The sequence below is a fragment of the Tamandua tetradactyla genome, chromosome 11 (assembly GCF_023851605.1).
Source record: "Tamandua tetradactyla isolate mTamTet1 chromosome 11, mTamTet1.pri, whole genome shotgun sequence".
NCBI lineage: Eukaryota > Metazoa > Chordata > Mammalia > Pilosa > Myrmecophagidae > Tamandua > Tamandua tetradactyla.
Window position 1 is genome coordinate 97,113,823 of NC_135337.1, and position 24,497 is coordinate 97,138,319.

At 36.3% G+C, this 24,497-nt stretch overlaps 1 pseudogene; it reads right to left on the reverse strand.

Annotated features, from left to right (window-relative positions):
- Nucleotides 1-18,484: 18,484 nt before the first annotated feature.
- On the reverse strand, nucleotides 18,485-19,354 carry LOC143649720 (olfactory receptor 5M11-like; annotated as a pseudogene).
- Between the last annotated feature and the right edge of the window lie 5,143 nt (nucleotides 19,355-24,497).

The following is a 24,497-nucleotide window of genomic DNA, read 5'->3' on the forward strand; positions in this document are numbered from 1 at the left end:
ATATAGTAGATTTTCTGGTTTAAGTTACCATAATAATTGTAGCTTAAACTGGTAGAACTATTTAAATGTATTGTTATCATGCAAAAGACCCAAAATTATTCACCAAAACGTGAACAAAAATCATTTTTTTCTCAAACGTACACGATCTCAAGCTCCCAGAAATGTGTATTGCAATTAAACTTACCATGATTGACATTAAACTGTGAAAACAGATACTAAAGAACAAGAGACTCTGGCTTAGGACATTGATGGAGAGAGTTATGTGGATCCAGAGAGAATGGAATCCCTCCCAAAGGGATTGGAACTTTGAAGTGAGTTCTTTACTTCCAAGGGGGTTGGGTGCTTATTCATTTATTCTGATGGAAAGAATTCAAGGAAAGCTTCTGGAAGAAGGAAACAAATCATACATCAGTGGGAGCAATGTGATGAGTGAGGATACATTCAAAGAAATGCTTTACCTTCCCTCTAAAGGAGCAATCTCTTTCCTTTGAAGAATTTTGGAAAAGTCCACAGATTGATAAGGAGATGGGAGCCTTGTCCCCCCGTATCTCCCCAGTGGCTCCTGTGCAAAAGAACCCAGATGATGAATTGTAGTATAACTCCCAGATACAGATATTGGCAGATGATACAGTAAAGTAATCATTGAATCCAATTGAGATGACAAAGGAAAACTTGGTGCTTAGGGAACAATATGGAGGGCACAGACTCAATAGAAGAAATCTGGTCTAAAATTCTGTTTATATTTACTGATTAGGCTACTGCCCACTGGGATGGGATGGGAGATTTGCAAAACGTTAGAGATATGTTTGTAAAAGAGAATCACAGAGGACAAAAGAAACAGACAGTCACCTACAAGACTGGAAGTGGACAGTCAGCTTCTCATGAACTTCTCTCCATCTATTCAAAATTGCCTTGTACTTCCTTCTTATCTATTCCATGCCATTTAGAAATCCCAAATATTCACAAATATGCAAACATCCACATATGCACACATGACATTGCAACTCCATCAAAGGCAGATGGAAGTAAATATTTATTGCAAAGAGAGTAAGAATCACAATTTAATAATTGAATATATTTATTCTTTAAATTCTCCACCTGAATTCCAACCACAGAGTCTCTTTCACTAACTCTTTTACAGTGTTTAATTTCCAGTTTCATAACACCTAACTGGTTCCTCTTATTTCTGCACATACTGCCCCCCTTCTATTTGTTATCTCCACCTCTCTCTCCTGAGAATACCTAAAAAACTCCATTTTTTCCATATTGTCCAGTGGGGTTGCTGTTCTGCTGGTTTTTAACCTCAAGCTCAGCTTTAGCTGCACTGCTGCCTAGTGAACACAGAAAGGTGCTTTGTAAAAGGAAAGGTCTTTTCATATGCTAGGAATGATCATTCCTGGGGGACAGTATTTGACATTTGTGCATGTATTTTATGCACACACATATAAATACATACATTTATTTTAATTGTACACACACATATTGTTTTATAGTTGCTTCAGTGTATGTATGCATTTTTGAAAGGATTGGGTAATGGATGTCTCGGTATCTTTTCCTTATCTCTTACTGGTTGTATTAGTTAGGGTTCTCTAGAGAAACAGAATCAACAGGAAACATCCATTAATAAAAAATTTATAAAATTGTATCATGTAACCATGGGAATGTAGAGTCCAATATCTGTGGGGCAGACTGTGAAGCTGATGACACAGGAGAATCTCATCAGGTGAAGCAGGAAGAGACTGTCTCTTCTGAGTCCTCCTTAAAAGCCTTCCAGTGATTAGACTAAATGTCACTCATTGCAGAAGACACTGCCCTTGGCTGATTACAAATGGAATCGGCTTTAGATGCAGCCAACATGATCATGATTTAATTCTATGAAATGTTCTCATAGGAACAGACAGGCCAGTACTTGCCAAAACAAACAGGTACCACCACCTGGCCAAGTTGACACATGAATCTGACCATGACAGTTCACCTCTTGTCAACTTGGCAGCTATGTACATCACCTGAAACAACACTAAATTTCTAAATAGGAAAGAATAAAAGACACATTTTTTCCTTACCTAACAATACTTAACTGTTTGCATACAACTGGAAACACATTAAATTTCCCCAGAATAGAGTGCAAGTCCTTGGGTAATATTCATACTTAAACTTGGTATCTTACAACTTAAATATTATAACATGAACAAAACAGCATTACAGTCTCCATTTCTGTAACTGATCACATGGTCATAGTTCATATTTATCACCTTTTTACACTACCCATTCCATGTTCCCCTTACCTTCAGTAAGCACTTCAGTTGGCTGTGGTTCTTTGCTGGGTGAGGTGACCCAAAACTTCATTCCTGAAATTTCAGAGCCATTGGTAGTCCTGCATGGACTGGGTTGTTGCAGTTTTCCATTGATTTTAATCACAGGGCATTGTAGTACTAAAAGACACCCTAGAGGATCTCCTATATTCCAGGAAAACTCTTCTTTACATCCATTGTGTAGTTGCAGTCCTATTTCCCACTGACAGGATCAATCACCCCAGCCAGTAATGCAATCCCCTACTTACCTTGTTGATGCAGGGGCATAAATAGACCAAAATGATCAGGTGGCAGTCTTAGATTTCAGTTCAATGGAATCATTATTGTTTCTCTTGGTGGAAACACTCTCCCCTTTGGAATTAAAACCTGTGGACCAGCAGAGCACAAGGTCCCAGGGACAAGAAGCAAAAATTTTTCTAGTGGGCCACTAGGGGTAATAGTGAATGGTGCCATTCCCATTTCCACCCCTTGGATCTTGGGTCCATGGATCCTGGCTATGGGAGAAACAGCACCATACAGTGGATGCTGATTCAGAGTATACACAGCTTCCTGGAGATCATTACTCAAGAGCTGCTAAGTATTGCCATCTAGTTGGCACCACACCACAATTTAATTTTCAAAAGCCATTCCACCATTCTATCAATCTAGCTGTTCTGGATGATGGGGAACATGATAAGACCAGAGAATTTCATAAGCATGTGCCCATGCCCACACTTCATTTGCTGTGAAGTGTGTTCCTTGATTGGAAGCAATGCTGTGTGGAATAACATGATAATGGATAAGGCATTCTGTAAGTCCACAGATGGTAGTTTTGGCAGAAGCATTGAATGCAGGGAAAGCAAACCCATATCCAGGGTATGTATCTATTCCAGTTAGAACAAATCACTGCCCCTTCCATGAAGGGAGTGGTCCAATATAATTAACCTGCCACCATGTAGCTCGCTGGTCACCTTGGGGAATGGTGCCATATTGGGGGCTGAGTGTGGGTCTCTGCTGTTGGCAGATTGGGCAATCATTAGTGGCTGTAGCCAGGTCAGCCTTGGTGAGTGGAAGTCCATGTTGCTGAGCCTATGCATAACCTCCATTCCTACCACAATGACCACATTGTTTGTGAGCTCATTGGGCAATGATAGGAGTTGCTGGGAAAAGAGACTGATAGATATCCACAGAATGGGTCAACTTATCCACTTGATTATTAAACCTTCATCTGCTGAAGTCACCCTCTGGTGTGAATTCACATGGGACACAAATATCTTCATGTTGTTAGCCCACTCAGAAAGGTCTATCCACATACATTTTCCCCAGACCTCTTTGTCACCAATTTTCCAACTGTGGTCTTTCCAAGTCCCTAACCATGCAGCTAAACCATCATGAGTCAGTATACAGATGCATCTCTGATCAGTTCTCCTTCCAAGAAAAATGAACAATCAAGTGCGCTGCTCAAAGTTCTGCCAACTGGGAGCATTTCCTCACACCACTGTCCTTCAAGGACACCCTGAAAGGGTTTGGAATGCTGTAGTCATCCACTTTTGGGTGGTACCTGCATATTGTAGTGAACCATCTGTAAACCAGGCCTGAGTTTTCTCTTCCTAAGTCAATTCACTGCAAGGATCTCCCCAAGAATCCATAGCTTTGGTCTGGGAAAGAGAAGATAATGTGGCAGGAGTGGAGACCATGAACATTTGGACCACTTCCTCATGTAACTTACTTGTGCCTTCAGGACCTGCTCTGTCCCTATCTCAGATATACCATTTCTGTTTTATGATAGAGTGCTGCTGTGAATGCCCAACTTTATGGCTTGGTTCATCAGACAAACCCAGCTCATGATAGGCAACTCAGGTCTTGTGGAAACTTGGTGGCCCATGGTTAAGCGTTCAGTCTCTACTAAGGCCCAGTAGGAGGCCAAAAGCTGTTTCTCAAAAGGAGCATAGTTATCTGCAGCAGATGGTAAGCCTTTACTCCAAAATCCTAAGGGTCTGCATTGTGATTCTCCTATAGGGGCCTGCCAAAGGCTCCAGACAGCATCTCTATCTGTCACTGACACTTCCAGCACCATTGGATCTGCTGGATCATATGGCCCAAGTGGCAGAGAAGCTTGTACAGCAGCTTGGACCTGTTGCAGAACCTCTTCTTGTTCATGTCCCAACTCAAAATTGGCAGCTTTTCTTGTCACTCAATAAATGGACTAGAGTAACACATCCAAATGAGAAATATGTTGTTGCCAAAGTTCAAAGAGACCAACTAGGCATTGTGCCTCTTTTTGGTCATAGGAGGTGTGAGATGTAGCAATTTATAATTCACCCAGAAAAGGGGTATCTCATCCTGCCCCAAACCACTGGACCCTTAGAAATTTCACTGAGGTGGAAGGCCCCTGTATTTTTGTTGGATTTATCTCTCATCCTCTGACATGCAAATGCCTTTCCAGTAGGTCTGGAGTTAGTACTATTTCTACTTCTTGCTCACTAGGCCAATCAACATGATATCATCAATTTGATGGACCAGGGTGATGTCTTGTGGTAGGGAGAAATGATCAAGTCCCTGAGGACAAGATTATGACATAGGGCTAGAGAGTGTTTATACTCCTGAAGTATGACAGTGAAAGTATATTGCTGACCTTACCAGCAGAAAGCCAGTTGTTTCTGGTGGTCCTTACTAACAGTTATTGAGAAAAAAGCATTTACCAGATCAATAGCTGCACACAAAATACCAGGGGATGTATTGATTTGCTCAAGCAATGATACCACATCTGGAACAGCAGCTGCAATTGGAGTTACCACCTGGTTGAGCTTATGATAATCTGTTGTCATTCTCTAAGACCCATCTGTTTCCTGAACAGACCAAATAGGAGAGTTAAATGGGGATGTGGTGGTGTGCTGGTTTGAAAGGACGTACGTACTCTAGAAAAGCTGTGTTTTAATCCTAATCCCATTTTGTAAAGACAGCTTTTTCTTCTAATCCCTATTCAACGCCATCTATGTGAAACTGTAATTAAATCATCTCCCTGGAAATGTGACTCAATCAAGAGTTGTTAAGCTGAATTAGGTGGAGATGTGTCTCCACCCATTTGGGTGGGTCTTGATTAGTTTACTGGAATCCTATAAAAGAGAGTGACAAGAGAGAAAGCCAGGAGATTCAGAGAGAGCTGAGATGTTACAGCACCACAAAGTAGAGAGTCCACCAGCCAACACTTTAGAGATGAAGAAGGAAAATGCCTCCTGGGGAGCTTCAAAAAACAAGAAACAAAGAAAGAAAGCTAGCAGATGATGCCATGTTCCCCATGTGCCTTCTCATTTGAGAGAGAAACCCTGTACCTCACTGGCCTTCTTGAACCAAGGTATATTTCCCTGGATGTCTTTGATTGGACATTTCCATAGACTTGTTTTAATTTGGACTTTTTTTAGGCTTTAGAACTGTAAACAAGCAACTTATTAAACTCCCCTTTTAAAGAGCCATTCCATTTCTGGTATATTGCATTCTGGCAGCTAGCAAGCTAGAACAGGTGGGAATCATGACCCTTGCATCCTTCAAGTTCTTAAGAGTGACAGTAATCACTGCAATCCCTCCAAGAATCCTGTATTGCTTCTGATTTACTATTTTGCTAAGTAGGGGCAGTTCTAGTGGCTTCCACTTGGCTTTTCCCATCACAATAGCTTTCACTCCATGAGTTAGAGAGCCAATGTGGGGATTCTGAATGTGGCTTACATCTATTTCAATTATGCATCCTGGAACTGGGCAAATAACTACAGAATGGGTCTGGGGGCCCACAGGATCCATAAGCCCCCACTCTGACTGGTGGTCCAGAGTGAAGTGTTGGGTCCCCTGGAATTAATGTCATCTCTGAACCAGTGTCTAATAATCCCCCAAATATTTGATCATTTCCTTTTCCCCAATGCAAATTTACCCTGGTAAAAGGCCATCAGTCTTCTTAGGGAAGGCTTGGAGGAAGACTAAGAGTATAAATTTGTGGCAGTGTAATAAGATCCTCCCCCAAAGGGACCTGGCCTTCCCCTTATACACAGGACTGTGGACCTGTAAACTGTCTCAAGTCTGGAAATTGACTAAGGGGCCATGACTCTTTTTTTTGTAATTCAAATTAGACTTCTGTTCACTAGACCTAGAACTCTTTTGTTTATACAGCTCAAACAAGAATTTAGTAGACTGCTCATCTCTTGTACTGTTGGATACCTCATGACTTACTAGCCAATGCCACAAGTCTCTGTGAGTCAGATTATTTTGTCTCCTGCTTTGAGTCTGCTCTCTATAATGATAGCCATGTCCACCTTGTCTTCAGCAATTAAGTGCTGCCACCTGGTTTCTGCCATCTTGGGAACCCATCATCCCCATTGAGTTTAAGGATTCCAGCTCAATGACAGCAGTTCCTACAGTAACATCTGACCTACAGAAAAGTGCAACCACACAGCTCTTCAGGGATGATGATGCTAGTATCATAAATTTATTTCTCACAATTCTGGTAAAAGGTGCATCCTTCAGACATTCCTTGGGTGTAAGAGCAGGCTTTGCATGATAAATCCACTCATTTAACATTCCAATCTCTCTAAGCCTCTGGATCCCCTCATCTACATTATACCAGGGAAGTTCTGGCATTTCAACCTCAGGTTATGTTGGCTCCTTTTGATCCATAATTCAGTCAACCATCCAAACAAACTATTAATGCCCTCAAGCTATAGCATTGAATGCAGAATCTGTGCTCAGTAGGTCCAGATCAATAAACTCAAACTGATCCAGTTTTATATTCTTCCAACCATTATCCCACACTCTTAAAATCCATTGCCACACATATTTCTCCTGATTTTATCTATATAAATTGGAAAACTCAAAATTCTTTTGGAGTATAGTTTACCTCCTCATGGTTGATACTTTGTACTTCACCTTTTCGGGCCTGTTTGGACTTTAGTCTAGTTATAGATCTGGAAGAAATGGGAGGTGGTGTGGGTGGGTCATGAAAGGAATTAGAAGTATCTTCCAAACCATTTGCTTCAGAGCATTCATTTGCAGTTTCACCTGGTGAAAAAAGATTAATCACTCTAGGGCTAATCCCTTCAGGTGGAGGTTGGAATGGCCAACTCCTCAGGGCAGGCTGGAGGTGGGGTGGCTATGTCTTCAGGGCAGACTATCAACCTCTCCACTGACATTATTATCAATATCAATCCATATGTTGCCAGCCCATTTTCCAGGGTCCCATTCCTTTCCAATCAATGCCCTCACTTTAATGACAGATGAGATTTCAATTTACATTGCAAAGTTGCTACTCTAACAATAAGATTCTGAGTCTGATTTTAGGAGATCTCAAGTCTACAGTTACATGAAATAAGATTTTCCTTCAGGACATTCATAGAAACATTTACATCTGTCAGATGATGCATAAGCTTCTCATTTCAAGCGTTAAGCCCATCCCTTCCACTCATTAATATATCCAGTGTTTCTAACAACAACCAGCCAACATCTCTATACCTCCTATTTCCACAAAACTCCATAAAGATGTCAAAAACATCATCCCCTAGAGCCTGGGGGTAGGTATTAGAAGAATCGAATGGTGATATTTTGACCATCTCTTTTGCCAACTCACCCCATGGATTGGCAATATCATTCTGATTAAAGGAATCAGAGTCCTCAGTGCCTTTGAGTCCAGTCAGAGTAGAAAACCAATCATAAAAACCCATTTTTAAGATTATGCTTCTTAATAATCACTCCCTGGTTCCAAGCTATATTACTCAGCATCCTCTAGAGAAACAGAAACAACAGGAAAAATCTGCAAATACAAAATATATAAAAGTGTCTCATGTAACCATGGGAACAGAGAATCCAAAATCTGTAGGGCAGGCTGTGAAGCTGATGAGACTCCACAAGAGAGGGTCACTGTCTCTTCTGAATCCCCCTTAAAAGCCTTCCATTGATTAGATTTAATGTCACTCATTGCAGAAGACACTCCCCTTGGCTGATTACAAGCAGAATTAGCTGTGGATGCAGCCAACATGATCATTATTTAATTCTATGAAATGTCCTCAAAGCAATAGACAGGTCAGGACATGCCCAATCAGATAAATGGGTACCAGCACCTGAACAAGTCAATGCATGAACCTGACCATGACACTGGTGAACAATGAAATATCATGCTTTGCTCTTTTATGTGTTTGTGACCTATCCTTACATCATTTCTTCTTTAAAAAACATCTGTGGGGGGTGTAAGGATAGTTCAGTGGTAGAATTCTTGCCTGCTATATGGGAGACCTGGGATTGATTCCTAGCTCATGCACTCCTCCCGAAATAAACAAGCAAACACACAAACAAAAAAAGCAAAGAAAAATTCAACAAATGGTGGGGCAGTAAAGGGATACTCACATGGAAAAAGAATGAAATGTTACCCCACCATACATCATACAAAAAAAATCACATACACACACAAACATCTGCCAAGCTGTCTTTGTACTTTCCTAAGCTTTTAAAAAAATAGCAAAATTTTACTGGAATGTTTCTAGTAGCCTTAGTATGGCTATTCACCTCACAAAATCAACTCATAGGTTTTGGAACTGGGAAGACATAACTTAAAACTTATAATTGCCCTGCATATTAGCTCTACAATTCTTAGACAACTTACTTAATTTATCTGAGACTCAATTTTCTCACATGTTAAATTTTGTTACATGGGTTTTCTTTGAGGATTGAAATTGAAAATATATGTAATGTTCTGACCACATGTAAGATACATAAAGCCATCCCAAGATTTTTAGTTTCTTCTTCCTCTTTGTTTAATATTTAGAAGAAGTAAAAGTTCTATAAACAGGGCCACTGGCACTTATATAACCAACCATATTGCTTTCTGTCATATCATTTAACCATCTTTAACCTCATTTTATTCATATCAAGTACGACATGGGATTTCAAGTATGAGTATTAACATTGTAGATAATTCCTAATATACACAGAATACTCAGTTATACTGATAAATAAGCATAAAAATCGATGAGCTTACAAAAATAATTGAGATAAAATTTTGCTTGCATTTATAAAGTTGATTTTATTTCCCTATGATGTTTCATTGAAAAAAATTCGAGATGAGATAATCACCTCTGCAAATTAAAATTTTCCTGAAGATAGTCCAAGGACTTAACATGGGAGTTAGCTAATGGCTTAAGCATCTCTCCTGTGTCAGTGTCTTCATTCTCTTTGGTAATGACCTTGCATACCACTTGCCATGTTTTTACAGACATCACTGTTGCTCATCACTTCATTATTTAGCAGAAAGAGCCACATTTGATAGATTCTTATTTACTATTTGCTGCACCAAGTGCACCCTGGTTTTTAGAAAGATTGCTTTATTTCCTATTTATGCAAGCACTAGCAAATATTTCCTACCTGATTCTTGTTGTTTTCTAATTCCTATCTCAATTGCCAAGTAATTAATATTGAAGTACTTGTCTAATATCAATAAATATTTTGATCTCTGTGACAAATATCACTTAGAAAAACAACTAATCCTCAATTAGGTAGGACACTAGAGAATCTTTCCAGCAGAGGTTCTCTTTATGACATCAGTGTCTAATCTGAAGTTTATTGGTAATTAAAAGTCACAATGTGGTTTTCAGGAGTCTAGAATCTTTATTGAGAAATACAAAACTGAAATAAAACTTCACATGAGGTTTCACTGTTTCAATAATACCAAATTTCTTTTCTTGGAGGTTCTAATAAGCACAGATAATAACAGAGAAACATATATTATTCATGCTGATAAACTTGATTTACGTGGATATCTATTCATATACATTTATTATTAATTATTAAAGATGCAAAAATATCATTACTTGCATAATAATAGTGATTACTAAGCAGCAAACCAGGGGTGTCATTTATGATAATGTGGTAAAAAAGGTAAATACTTATTAAAATTCAAAGCTTCAAGTATTTCCTTTATCCTCACACTCGAAATAAAAAGCAATAAGTAAAAGTAAAAGCTCAACTCTACACGTCATGATGCCTAAAGTACTACTTTTTGAAATGTTCTTCTGCAGGTAAATTTGTCCTCTTTAGGTCCAATTAAAATGCAAATGTTTTAGGTAGCAATATAACATTGGAATACTTTCAAAGTTCCTACCTCATGTAAATAAAGCTACCATTTTGCAGATTTATAAGATGTACTGAGTGGAAGGCTTGGACACATTAAAGTCAAGGAAGAGATGATAAAAAACAGAATTAAAGTTTACTGAAGTTCAGTTTCAATACCTCAGTCCATACACTACCTCAATTTGGCATTAAAGTATAGAAAAGTTTACCATATTATCTGGGAAATAGCGATATTTTCAAAATGAAAATAAATAAAATGTTGATGACATGTGGTAGGTAAAACCATGCATTTCATTGAATGTAAATAAAAATATACATTTCCTAGATTTGAGACCCTCACTTGTCTGCTATTCCAAGATAAGCTCCAACACCTTCTCCTTGTCTTGGTCTTCCATTGCATTGCCTCACAAACATCAAACCAGGGCACATTACCTGATTATTACGTGTGAACCTTAATTCTAGGTCATGTTTTCCCATCATGGCTTTTTACTAGCCAATGATGTGTCAGTGAAAATTATTTTGAGTATTCACTTAGGAAATAGATTTGCTACTTAAAGTTAAATTTGTTCCCAAAAGTTACTCTTCCCACTTACTTTAAGAGGAATTTATAAATTTCTATGCAAGCTCTGTTTTGCTAGCATTGATATGATTTCTCTTTATTACCAACTATTTCTCCTTAACTTAGTTGATAAATTAGTGTTTTAGGGTGCTGCCTTTAAAAAGATGTTCTAGAAATATAGCTAGTTGATGAGTTTAAGTTCTTACTCAAAGAGAAAGTACAATTTAATTCCTACCTGAGCAATGGAAAGATTGTCTCAGAGACACTTAGTGGTCTAAGAGATGAGTTTCTGAGAGCAATTTATACCCACCTTGCACTTTAGAGCCTTTATTCCTAAAGTACTTTTTCAGCATACCCTGAAAAAATAATTACAAAATTACTTCTAGAAGACACCCAGGGAAAAATAATAATTGGTATAGACTCACACTCACTGGACTCTAGAGATTGTATGATATGATTATGTCAATTTGTGATCATGTTAAGCTGATTGTTTTGTGCCATCAGGAGTTTATTCTCATGGGAATTTTCCATTATTGGTCATCAATTATTCCAATCAGATGACTTGAAAAATTAATATTGATATAAAAACAACATCACTCATGGGCTTTGATGCTTTCTGCAGCCCTTTCTGGTCTGAATTGCGTTTTGTACAGAGCCTTCCACAAAATGACTTTTGAGTGAATGTTTATAGAGAGGACTTTAATCTCTGGAAAATAGTGGTTAGATTATAAAACCCTGTGAGTAAAATCATTTAGACCAGGTCACAAAGAGTTGCATCAGACATGTTTCAAGGTGATAGATTCAGGTTTTAGGAGGTAGCATGTAATGTTGGAAAATGTGAGCATGAAACTGATTCAATAATATGGCATTTTTATTTCAAATTCAGCTAGAATATTAAATCAAATAAATTATCACTTGCCCAAAGTATATCTATCGAAATTTATAAATATATTTAAATTCATGTGTAGCACATTGCCAATAAAGGATATTGTCTCCACAGGAAGCAGAAGTTTATGAACAAATGAATGTATACAAGTTCTGTTTGCTTCAGTCCACATAAGACAAAAATGCTCTGATAGTTCACTAACAGACAAATTGATTGTTTCTTTCTTTATGCTTTCTCCCATGAATTGTAAACATTGAGAATCTTCCAATTTTAGTTTTTTTAAAACAAATTATTTTATTACCTGAATTTTAAGAAGTACAGTTTATATTTACATTTCAGTATTTATTAAATTAAAAGGTGCCTAACAAGCACCATCAAGCAAGCATCTAATATGATCTAGCTGTCATTTTTTGGGGTGTGCACATCAAAATTCACAGAATGAAATTTCTGTTTCTGATGACAGAATGGGCCTGGCACTGAACTAATCTTTCAACTGAAAACTGGACATAATTTTTGAATATCTTTTATTAGCCATTAGCATGTGCATCATGGGACCAAGCTTCCAGAGAGAAGAAAACAAACAAGGTGCCCCATACTTAGGAGACAGTAATTTTCACTATGTTGAAAAGAGAATAGAGATACTGGCTGTGCAAAATACTGTGAAAGATAGGATTTCAGATGGAGAAAGCATGAAGACACCTTATCAAATACCCAAGAACCAGGCTGAGACAGTATTAAGGTCACATTTTTTGGAGCAAGGCCCACATTCTAGAATAAATGCTATTCCATATATGCCCCATCAAAACCCAAAACCCACCCTCTGTAGAGTCAAAACAAGCCATCAGAACAAAGTGTATTTCTAAACAAAACTTAACATTCCTTGAAGAAAGGCAACACAATTCCAGATACTTTATATTGTATCATCCACAATTTTCAGCATGAATAAAAATAGTAAGCAAGAAAAAACAGAAATATAAAATGTAATCATAAATAAATGTGCTCAATATAAATGAATGCCAAGATAAAAAAGGTATAAGAATTAGCAGAGAAAATACCTACTAAAGTATGTTAAGGACATATTAGGAAATATATTTAGGGTCATTTTATGATTATATAAATGCAGAATGCCGGTAGTGATGTGGAGACTATGAAAAAGAATCATAAAAATATTCTGGAATGGAAAAGGCACACACCTAAAGTGAAAAATTCACAGTGAGGCTGAATATCAGGTTGGAGATGGAAGAAGAAAGGGTCTTGGAAATGAAAGAGTAATTCATAGAAATTATCCAGTATGAGGAATCAACAGAATAATGAGTAAAAAAAAGAATAGACAGAGATTCACTGACCTGTGGAAATACAGCTATTTAGCATTAATATTATTGGAGGAAGAAAAAATAAATAAATAATAGTTATAACTTCTCCAAATTGGTGAAAACATCTACTCAAAGAAAAGACATTCAACAAATTTCAAGCAAGCTCAATAAAAAGGAAGCCCTACCTAGATGAATAAAATTCAAATATTGGAAAGTGATGAAGAGAAAACCTTGAGGAAATGTTACATAGAGAGAAGAGAACAATGATGCAAAGATTGCTGACTTCACAGCAGAAAAAAAAGTTGATAGGAGACAGTGGAATAACTGTTAAAGTTCTTTAAAAAATTAGAATAAGAAACAACCCAGAACTATATATCCAGTCAAAATACTCAAGAAAGAAGATAAAACAGATAGAATTTAGTAAGAAAGCTGAATTCATTTGTTGCCAGCAGACTTACAAAATAGAACAGAATAGAGGAAGTTTTATTTTTTATGTTATCACAGAATGATATCAGATGGAAACTTGAACTACAGGAAGGAATGAATTATATTGTACAAGGTAATTATTTGGGTAAATATAAAACTCTATTATTTTTCTTTATTATTTTCATTAACAGACAAGTAACTGCTTCAAGTAAAAAAAAACCTTAATATGCTACAGGGTTTTTAAAGTATGAAGAAATAAAAATATATGATAAAATTAACTCAAAGGTTGGAGGTGATATATACTTCATACTATCATATATTAAGTGTAACACATGAAATAAGAAGTGGAAAATTAGAAGGAATAGGTACACTGTGATAATTTAAAAATGTATATTTTAATCCTTGGAGAAATCATCAAAATTATCAAAAGCAACATAGTTAAAAAGCAATGAAGGAAATAGATGGAATATTAACAAAATGTTAGGTGAATTCAAAAGATATCAGAAAAAGTGGACCCAAGGAAAAGAACAGAAGAAGAAAAGAAAATTGAAAGAGAAAAATAAATGAAAATTGGTGGATTTATACCAATATACCAATGCCAGCATACCAAATACATCAGTTACCTTAATGTAAATAATCCATAAATTTAAACCTATAGATTTTCAGACTGCTTCTAAAAATTTAGAAGCCAGCTATATGCTATCTGTAAGCAGCATAACTTAAAAATACAGAAATAAATACAAAAATAAAAATAAATACAAATGATGGAAAATGATAAGATTTTAAAATCTGTTTAAGTGATAGATAGATAAGGGATAGATAAATGATAGATGGATAGATAGATAGATATAATTTTTCATATCAAACAAAATAAAAAACATGTTAAAAGCATTACCAGAAATAAAGTGGAATTTTTAATATAGTATCTTTTACAAAAAGTAGATCATAATTTAATGAGTATGCAGAATATCTGAATATTATTAATTTTATTTAATTGTTATTTATTGAACAAGACATCTGTGCTGGTTTGAAATGATGCATATACCCTAAAAAAGCCATATTTTAATCTTAATCCCATTCTGTAAAGGCAGCTGTTTCTTCTAATCCCTATTCAGCACTGTATGTTTGAAACTGTAATTAGGTCATCTCACTGGAGATGTGATTCAATCAAGAGTGGTTGTTAAACTGGATTAGGTGGAGACATGTCTCCACTCATTTGGGTGGGTCTAGATTAGTTTACTGGAATCTTTTTTTTTTTAACATGGGCAGGCACCAGGAATCGAACCCAGGTCCTCTGGCATGGCAGGTGAGCATTCTTGCCTGCTGAGTCACCATGGCCCACCCAGTTTACTGGAATCTTATAAAAGAAGAAACATTTTCAAGAATGAGAGAGATTCTGAGAGAGCAGAGAACAATGTGCCATGAGAAGCAGAGAGTCCAACAGTCAGCAACCTTTGGAGAGAAGAATAAAAATGCCTCCCTGGGAGCTTCATGAAATAGGAAGCCAGGAGAGAAAGCTAGCAGATGACGCCCTGTTTGCCACATGCCTTTCCAGATGAGAAAGAAATCCTGACCATGTTCATCATGTGCCTTCTCACTTAAGAGAGAAATCCTGAACTTCGTTGGCCTTCTTGAACCAAGGTATCTTTCCCTGGATGCCTTAGATTGGACATTACTGTAGACTTGTTTTAATTGGGATATTTTCTCAGCCTTAAAACTGCAAACTAGCAACTTATTAAAGTCCCCTTTAAAAGCCATTTCATTTCTGGTATATTGCATTCTGGCAGCTAGCAAACTAGAACACCATCAAACAACTGAAGAATGCATATCCCTTTAAAGTACACATGGGATATTCATGGAATACAGATTATACACTGACCCATAAAACAAGTATCAATAAGTTTCAAAAGATTAATATCACAAGGAGCATATTTTCTGCATATAATAGAATCACACTAGAAATTGATAGCAATAAATATATATATACATATATACATATAACCCCTAAATATATGTAAATTAAGCACAATCTTCTCAATAACCCAAAGGATAAAAGAAGATGTTCTAGAGAAATAAGAAAATAATGTAAATTGTATAATAGATAAAAAGTATCAAAATTGACTTTAAAACAGTGTTTGGGGAAAATGTTTAGCTTTAAACATTTATATGAGAAAATAAAATATCAAATCAATTATCCAAACTTTCACTCTGAATAATTAAAACAGATGATAAAATAATCCCCAACACAATAGAAAAAATGAAGTAAGAAAAGAAATCTACGAAAATGAGAACATACACAATGAAAAGAATAGCAAAATTAAATACAGATTCTTTGAAAATAATTCAGCAAATTTATAAATCCCTTTTCAGAGTAATTAACAAAAGAAAAAATAAGAAAAAACACAAATAACTCAATACAGAATGGAAAAGACATTTGAAAATTTAGTAACATCATTAAAAGGATATTGGAACCTCCCCGCTGAAAAAACAATAAAAAAATAAAAATATATAGGAGAATTTGTAAACAATTTTATACACTTGTCAGCATAAACTAAATGGATGAATTACTTGAAAGATCACAAAAATTACCCTAATACATATCAAAAAATGAATTCACAATGCATATATATATCACACATAATACACAATACATATCAAAAAATGAATGCACAATAAAAAATTTCACACAATGGAAACTAGAACCCGATGATTTTGCTGGTAAATTCTAATAAGTACTTAAGGATGAAATGGACTCTCTTTATCAAACCTTTCAGAAAATGCAAGAAGTTAAGATACTTCTCAATCCATTTTATGAAACTAACATAATCCTATTAATAAAACCTGTCAAAGTTGTTAAAAATGAGAAAGTCTCATAGTAGTTATCTGTCTTAAGAAGAGATGAAAAAATCTTAATCATATTTTAACAAATCTAATCCATGAATAGATAGAAAAGGTAACATCATTATAAACTGATTTAATCTCAGGAATGCAAGATAAGTTTAAGATATTGCATCATATTAGCAGGGCAACGGTGAATATCATAGAAACATTTTATAGATGCAGGAGACATTCTACAAAATTCAAATCTATTAATGATAATAACTCTCAGCAAAGAAAATAAAGGAACTTGCTCGATCAGATAAAGGACATCTTTGAAAAATCTACAGCTAAATCCATGCTACCTTATGACAGACATGTTTATTTGTGTTCATAACTTCTATTCAAATTGTACTATCAGTCTGAGCCAGTGTAAGGAAGAAGTAAAAAGATATAAAAATTGTTAATATTGAAAAGAAGTAAAAACTCTTAATTCCCAGAGGCCATGTAGTAAATTTAGGGAATATATAAATGGAAAAAAAAAACCCCACTGGAATTAGAGAAATTTGCAAGGTTTCAGGACAGAAGGTGCATATTCACTACTCAAGTATTACATATCATATCAACATATAGATATGGTATAGAAAATGAGACAAATTTTCTCATGACCCACATTCATTCCACTTGTTTCCTGAACTGCACCCTATTTCTTGGATGCTGTGAGATACACTGCATATTCACAAAAAATTCCTTTGTTGCCTTAAATAGTTTAAGGGGATTTCATTCTTTGTTGCCTTAACTAGTTTAAGCAAATTTCATTCCTTGTATTAAAAATGAGACTTTCCTAATATAGTTAATTTATATTCAACCTAATAAATATTTATGTAAATATAGTTTTCCTTCCTTTCATTCTCAGAAGTGGAATGAAAGCCTTTATTGCCCCCCCCCAAAGGAACTTAGGAAATAATCCACATTTTGAGGGAGCATGGAAACTAGGTATTTTGCAGAGTGCAAAAAACTTTTACATCAATTTAGCAGTGATCCTGACAGTAAAGCTAATTTGCTTACTTGAGGTTTGCAAAGAGGCTGGAGCAATTTCAACTCCTCCCCCAGATCACATCTTCCCTCTAATGACTCATACACATAAATTCTGTAACCCCCAGGACTATCCTCAAAAATGAATAATTAATATGACTTAACTAAGCATAATCAGGAATAAAATCAGTAAAATCAATATTCAAATAAAAGTAGGTACTCTGTTAGGACCCATTGCTTCTTCAAATCCTCTATTTTCCTTCAAGTTTCATCCTTCCTGTCACAGCAACTTCAGTTTCACAAATGAATATGAGAGATGAAGGCTTCCTCCTGGGCTGGAAGGTCAAATGGAGAAAATGGGTTGCTACAGCTCATTGAGAAAAATCTCCAAACTCAGTCTGACTCCCCTCACCTCTTTCCCCATTGCTACTTCCTCCACTATAGATGCATTTTCTTCAGAAAGAGAAACCACTGTCATAAACCACAGATTCTGCTTTACTCATAGATCAGCAGAGAGTGTAGGAAGATGTGTGTCTTTAAAGAACTCTCTAAATAGGATTGACAATAAAGGAAATTCAAGGAACTGAAATGAGAACAAGGTTGTGATGCTTATATTCATAGGCAATCAGAGCACACCAATGTGCCAAGTCATATAAGTAGGGAATTTGAGACCGAAAGCAGTACTTCTTTTAATTGTAAGATTAAAAATCACCTGGGGATTTGGTTATAATGCAGATTTTCAAACAGAGATCTGAGGTAATGATGTGATTCTGCATTTCTAACAGGCCCTGAAGCAATGCTGATGGTGCAGATTCATGGACCAAAAGTTGGGGTGTGAGAGCCTAGGGTTTAAAATGAAATGCAGCTTCTTATTCCCTAGACTTTAACACAGACAGAAGAACACTATTTGTAGAGAACACTAAATTGCATCATCAAATGTAAATACATTTGAGGGAAAGGTTTAGAATTATGGTTTACTGGAAAGTGGAGATATTGCCATTTTAGTGACCACATTTCCTCTCAAGATATTTTCCAAGGCCTGCTTTATGTCTTTGTTTCACAGAATATAGATCAATGGTTTAAGCACTGGATTTACAACGATGTAAAAGACAGCTATTACTGTGGATTCCTAAATTATCTGTTGGTAGTCTTACAAACACACAGAAGATTGTCCCATAAAATAGAGTGACAGTCATCATGTGAAAACCACAAATGGAAAATGCCTTGTGCCTTCCTTTTGCTGATTTGATAGTGAGTATGGCAGCAATAATAATGGCATAGGACACCAGGATGATGGTGAGGGAACTGGAGAAGTTGAAGCCAGCTGATATGAGCATGGCATATTCCTTGACATAGTTATCAGAGCAAGAAAGCTTAATGAGGGGTGGGTCTGCACAGTAGAAGTGATTGAGGACATTGGATTTATAGAAGCTCAAGCAGAAGGTCAAGATGGCCTGGAACAGACCATCTGAGAAGCAGTAGACATAAGGAAATGTGACCAGGCAGAGGCAGACTCTCCTGGACATTTTCACACTGTGGCACAGTGGGTTACACATGGCCACATAACGGTTGTAGACCATGGCTGCCAGCATGTGGATCTCGGTAAGGAGGAATGCGATGAAAACAGAGCACTGGGTAAAGCAACCAGCACAGGAAATAGTCTCCTCAGATAACAAAGTTCTCAGCATCTGTGGGGTTGCATTGGAGGTGTAGCACAAGTTCACACAGGCTAAGATGGTGAGAAATAAGTTCATGGGTGTGTGAAGGTGAGAGTGCAGTCTGATTAACACCTTTATGCCAGGTTGCCTAGGAGGGCGATGAGGTAAACAATCATAAACAACAGAAAGTGAAGAGGCTGGAGTTCTGAGAGATCTGAAAGCCCCAGGAGAATGAATTCTGTTATTCCAGTGCCATTTTAAATGAGCATAACTTGAGAGTTTGTGCTTGCTCTTAAGACTACTGGAAATGAAGAAGACATATAACTACAATTCATGTTAAAGACAATTGAAATCATTTTCTCTAAACTTGAACATGCCATGCAAAATCTTCTCTTTCTGCATATTACATAAAGAAATTTCATACTTTCACTAATTCATTATTTCATTTTCCTTTATAGTGAGTTCTTATAAATTTTTATCTGTATATCTGTATCTATGGGTTAGCTGTACTTATAGCAACAACTGTATTTATGCCTGTACTGTACCTGAATCAACAGGTATCTTTGATTCCAAGTGACCTACAAGCCCAAGACTCCTTGGAATTGTTTTCCATCTGAAACTCTGAATTGGAAAAGGCCGAGTTCACAGGCTTCTCACTTTGGAAGAATTTCTCATTTCTTCCCTTTCACATGAGACTGAATAAATTACTTTAGGTCTATCTCTATGTTTCTAGCACAGTTTTCCTTTCTCCATATGTTTATAAAATATACCTGCTTTCTCTTCCACTTATATCAATTATTCAAAGGCAAGGACAAATTCTAGCTCACAATTTTACCATGTCTGTTCAGCACATACTCATGTACTGAATTAAAATAAGGAAGAATAATCTGTTCTTGTCTGAAAGAATAAATGACTTGCAATATTTTATTCATTGCTTCTCCCTGTTGAACGTTGTATGATTTCATATATGAAAGAGAATAAAAGGCTTTTTGGACCTTAATGTACAAGGGAATTGGGAAGATTGTTTTCCACCAAATTCACAAGGACTTTCTTTCAGGAAATCTTACACAGTATACTGAGACCTGCATATTTAATAAACTATCCAAAGGATTTTAAGGTTTATGTTCCTTGGAGAGACACAGTCATAGTGATTCAATGAATGTATGTCAAATAAAAGAATAAAGTTACCTTCAAATTAAATGAATTCTCATTGTATTTGAAGACCGTTACTAGCAATGACAATGTTTAAATAAAGGACACAAAATTAGTATTTGCATATTCAATAATTAAGCTACTAAACACAGCTTGTATCTGTCAAGGTGTACTGCTAATTTCTCTGCATTTTAAGTTCACTCACAAACCACTACTAAAATTCTCTTCTTTTCTCAAGATGCTACTTTTATTTTTCCCTTTTTTCTCATACTTATAGTCTATTTTCATCCATCCTAAATCGTATCTTCTTTAAAAATGTGTCACCAAGTCTTCCATTAATATAAGCCTGGTAGAGAGATCTCTATTTGCATGCATACCTCCAGTAAGCAGGACACAAAGTATGTAATGAATATTTGTTGAATAAACAGAAAATAGTTATTTCTAATATATGGTGATCATTAATTACATAATTGGTTTTAGTTTCTATATTGCATGCCATAACAGATTTAATCAATGCAATATCCTCCCATGGTAGATACTGTCATTATCCTGATTACAGATAAAAAAATGAAGCACAGGATCATCAGGTAAATAAGCTAAGGTCACACTGCTAGTGGGCATTAGATCTGAGATACCAACTCAAGCCACCTTATTTGAGAGTTATCTGTACTAGATGCTGCTACAATAGAATGCCAATCTAAACTGAAACTTTGTCAGCAAATACCATAGATACAAACACCCTTGAGGAACAAAGTGACAAATGGACAGCTAGGACAAGGACATAATGATATCTCTGAATATTGCAACATAAAAAACAGAGCTGAATCACTCATCTTCCCCTTAACAGTGGGCATTTTCTACTCTGTGGCTTATTGGTAAACTCAGACATGTACTGTGCAGCTGACACATAGCCTGTGATCACCTGTTCTCAGCGAACAGTATACTTAGAAACAATAGAAAAGTTTACCTTAAAGGACACTTGGGGACCCTGGATTAAAATATTGTTTTTGCAGTTTAATGCTTAGTAATGCTGTGAAGTCACTCTATTTCTCCACTTGTAAGTGGTATTGATGTGTACTGATTCTTTCTCAAATCATTGTGGGACTCAAGCTGAATGTTCATAAAGCAAATATGTATTAATATTCATGATGTCATGCATTTAGGTACTATTGATATATAAATGAAGAAAGTCTTCACAAATTCCTCCCTTCTGCAGCTCATATTCTAGTGGACAGTGACAGATAGTATATTCCATGTAAATAAGTAAATAAATGAAGTTTCAAAAGAGAGTGAATGCTCTGGAGAAAACTAAAGGGAATGGAGTTTGGGAGAAAGGAGGAAAAGGGACAGTGAGGAAGAGGCAAATTTTTTTTAAGCACCAAAAAAGAATGAGAAAGTAACCAGGAAATAAAGATCTCTTGTGTAAGGCCTTCTAAGAAGAATAAACAGAGGAATAAAGTGACCATTCTTCTTAAACTGTGAGTGATGGTACATGGGGGAATGCATGTGTGTTTGTTTGTGTATGTGCAGAATTCATGTAGAGAAATACAGACCTTTTAGCTCAGAGTTTCCCTACTTTGAATGTTTCCCTTCATTGAAAGACTGATTTATGAACTCTTATGACATTCCTATCAAGAATATCAACAAACTTCACTGGAACAAGGGTAAGAGGTTATTTTCAGCTTCTCCTGAAGAAATGTCTAGCCTCTGGAAGCAGCATGTGGCATTAGGAGGTATTTTCATACTCCTTTGCACATAGGAAACTCCAGAGAAATTAGATAGTGCAAGCCAAAAGAGAGAAAAATGAGAAGAAAACGCTTATTATATGGGGCTTTCAGATTAAAAAAAAGCATGATAAGAAATGGGATTTGAGGGATACATTGACAGGAGGACTCATTCATTGCATAGCATTTGTAGACTGCCTTTGGGACCTGAAAAGATTTTGATTCACAAGATCAGAGTATGAGATGCAGATAAATCCAATTGAACTAAAGCAGAAGCACTGAAAAGTACAAAAGGGTAAAAAATTATTACTAATAGGATATGTTTACAGAGAAAGGTAATTGCATCAGGTTGGGCTGCCTGTGCCAGGCCAGGCCACTAAAAGGTGAACAGCTTCTGAACAAGAAATTTCCAGTTCTCCCAGGCCACCACCAAGGAGAATCTCTACCTGGAGTAGGCTGAGGAAGTACCATCTGGGCAAGGGAAAGCTTTGAGTTATAGAACCTGGAACTGAAACATCCTACTTCAGTAGTATAGCCCAGTGTAAAATAAAGATGCAGGGACCCTAGGTCAAAATTATTGAGACTTTTAAGCACTTCAGGCCACCTCTTCAAGCACAGGGCCCAATATAGCTGCACAAGTCTCATCCCCATGAAGAAGGAAAGCAGCGCCTGGTCCCAGAGGATGACAATGAGAGGACTATAACATCAGAAGGAGAACACCACCTTCTCCACCCCTACCACATATACAAACACAAAGAATAAGAGGAAGAGTTACAAAGGAATTATTTCAGCCCAAGTGACCATGCCATTTCAAAGGACTAGAAGTCCAGATAAATTTTATATGCCATTCAATTGGATGCTAATGAGAAAATAACTTTTTTTTGGGAAAAAGAAACAAGAAAATCTTTAAAGAACTCATTGTAATAAGGTTCTTAATATTCTTTGGTTTCATTTTTACCATGAAATATTTGAAACACTCAATGTAACTATGAATTCTCAACCAAAATAAATGCACGAGTACATTTTTCAGAGAATGTAAGAGGTTCCAAATTGTATGAATCAGCTATAAGAATGCATTCTCTAATTCCACTTCTAAAAAATGCATTTATATGGAGGTGAGTGTAGTGACTCTTTTTCTTGGTTCCTTTACACCAAGTGATAGTTCTGTAGAATATTGTCCAAAAAGATGAAAGCAAATTTTGATAAAGCTTTTATAGAGATCACTTGAGGTTCCCACACTCCTACTACATCAGGAAGGATCACATATGAATTTTTTTTTAAAAAATAGGGTGCTCTAAAAGTAAATTTGTCCAAGAAGACTGCAGGGGGAAAACGTCACTTTGTTATTTTTTTCCTTGCAAAGATGGAGATGGACAATATGTTTGAAATAAACAGTAAAGACATGATAATCAGTTACCTTTTAAGAAACAATCTTAAAGGATTTAAAATCCTTCTAAATACAGCTGTTTCACTTACTGGAAATAGGGAGTTGCAGTAATAAATAAATAAATTACTGTTTTGACATCAGGGATGTATCAAAGTCCATGCCATCGGAAGGACAGATAAAGTCTGATTTCTCTTATAATCTATTTTCAAAAAGATTTTGTCTAAATATATGGGGTAAGGAGATTAGATGGGTCAACATACATCTCCTTCACTTCACCCTCTTTTTCTTCTAACTACATTGGTAATTTAGAAATGTTCTAACAGGTGATGAAGGAGAAGAAATAATTAAATTCAAGAAATAAGGTGCTTAGAGGCAATGACCCAGAGCCTCTAGAAGGAAGGGAAGAGTACACAGATGGTGTTCCAGGCTGAAACATGAGTTTCAGAGTCAGCAGAAAGATATGTGAATTTTGACCATTCAACCCTGAGCTGTGTCAGCCCTCAGTAGAGGTGGACACTGTCTAATGCTCAGGATGTCACTGGGCAGTCCTTCTAATCAGGTGTACATGGCCAATGGCTGATGATAGCACCAACTCTCTGACCTCTCTCTCTGTGCTCAGAGAATTCCTTTAAGTGAACAATTGTTCTGACTAGAACTTGGAGCCAAAATGCATATATGCCATGAAATAATTTTCTGAGTAAAATTGGGTAACATTTAGCTGGGTTACAAACTTAGAAAAATAAATGAACTAGATTAAATTATGTTGGTCCTGTTCTAATATCTTCAAAGTCTAAGGATTTAATAATTTAATTTTTAGAAACGTGGAATTTCATAAAACCAATGACAATTAGTGGTGTTGACTGAGGCTCTACCAGTAACAAACTCTTGAAAGTGGCAAGATATGTGACCTGTTTGGTCTCTGTTTTCCCAACTGTAAAATGTGAAATAGAGTTGTCATAGGAAACAAAATAGTTGGTTTATTTAAGGTGCTTAGAAAAAATGCCTTGGATAAAGTTAGCTTGTAATGACTGCTTTTAGAAATAGTTAACACTTTTCATAGCCAACTTCCTGCTTTACACCCAGCGACTAAGAGAAGCACATGTTTTGTTTTACTGAGAATATTCAGCATTCCTGTGCTGCATCGATTTT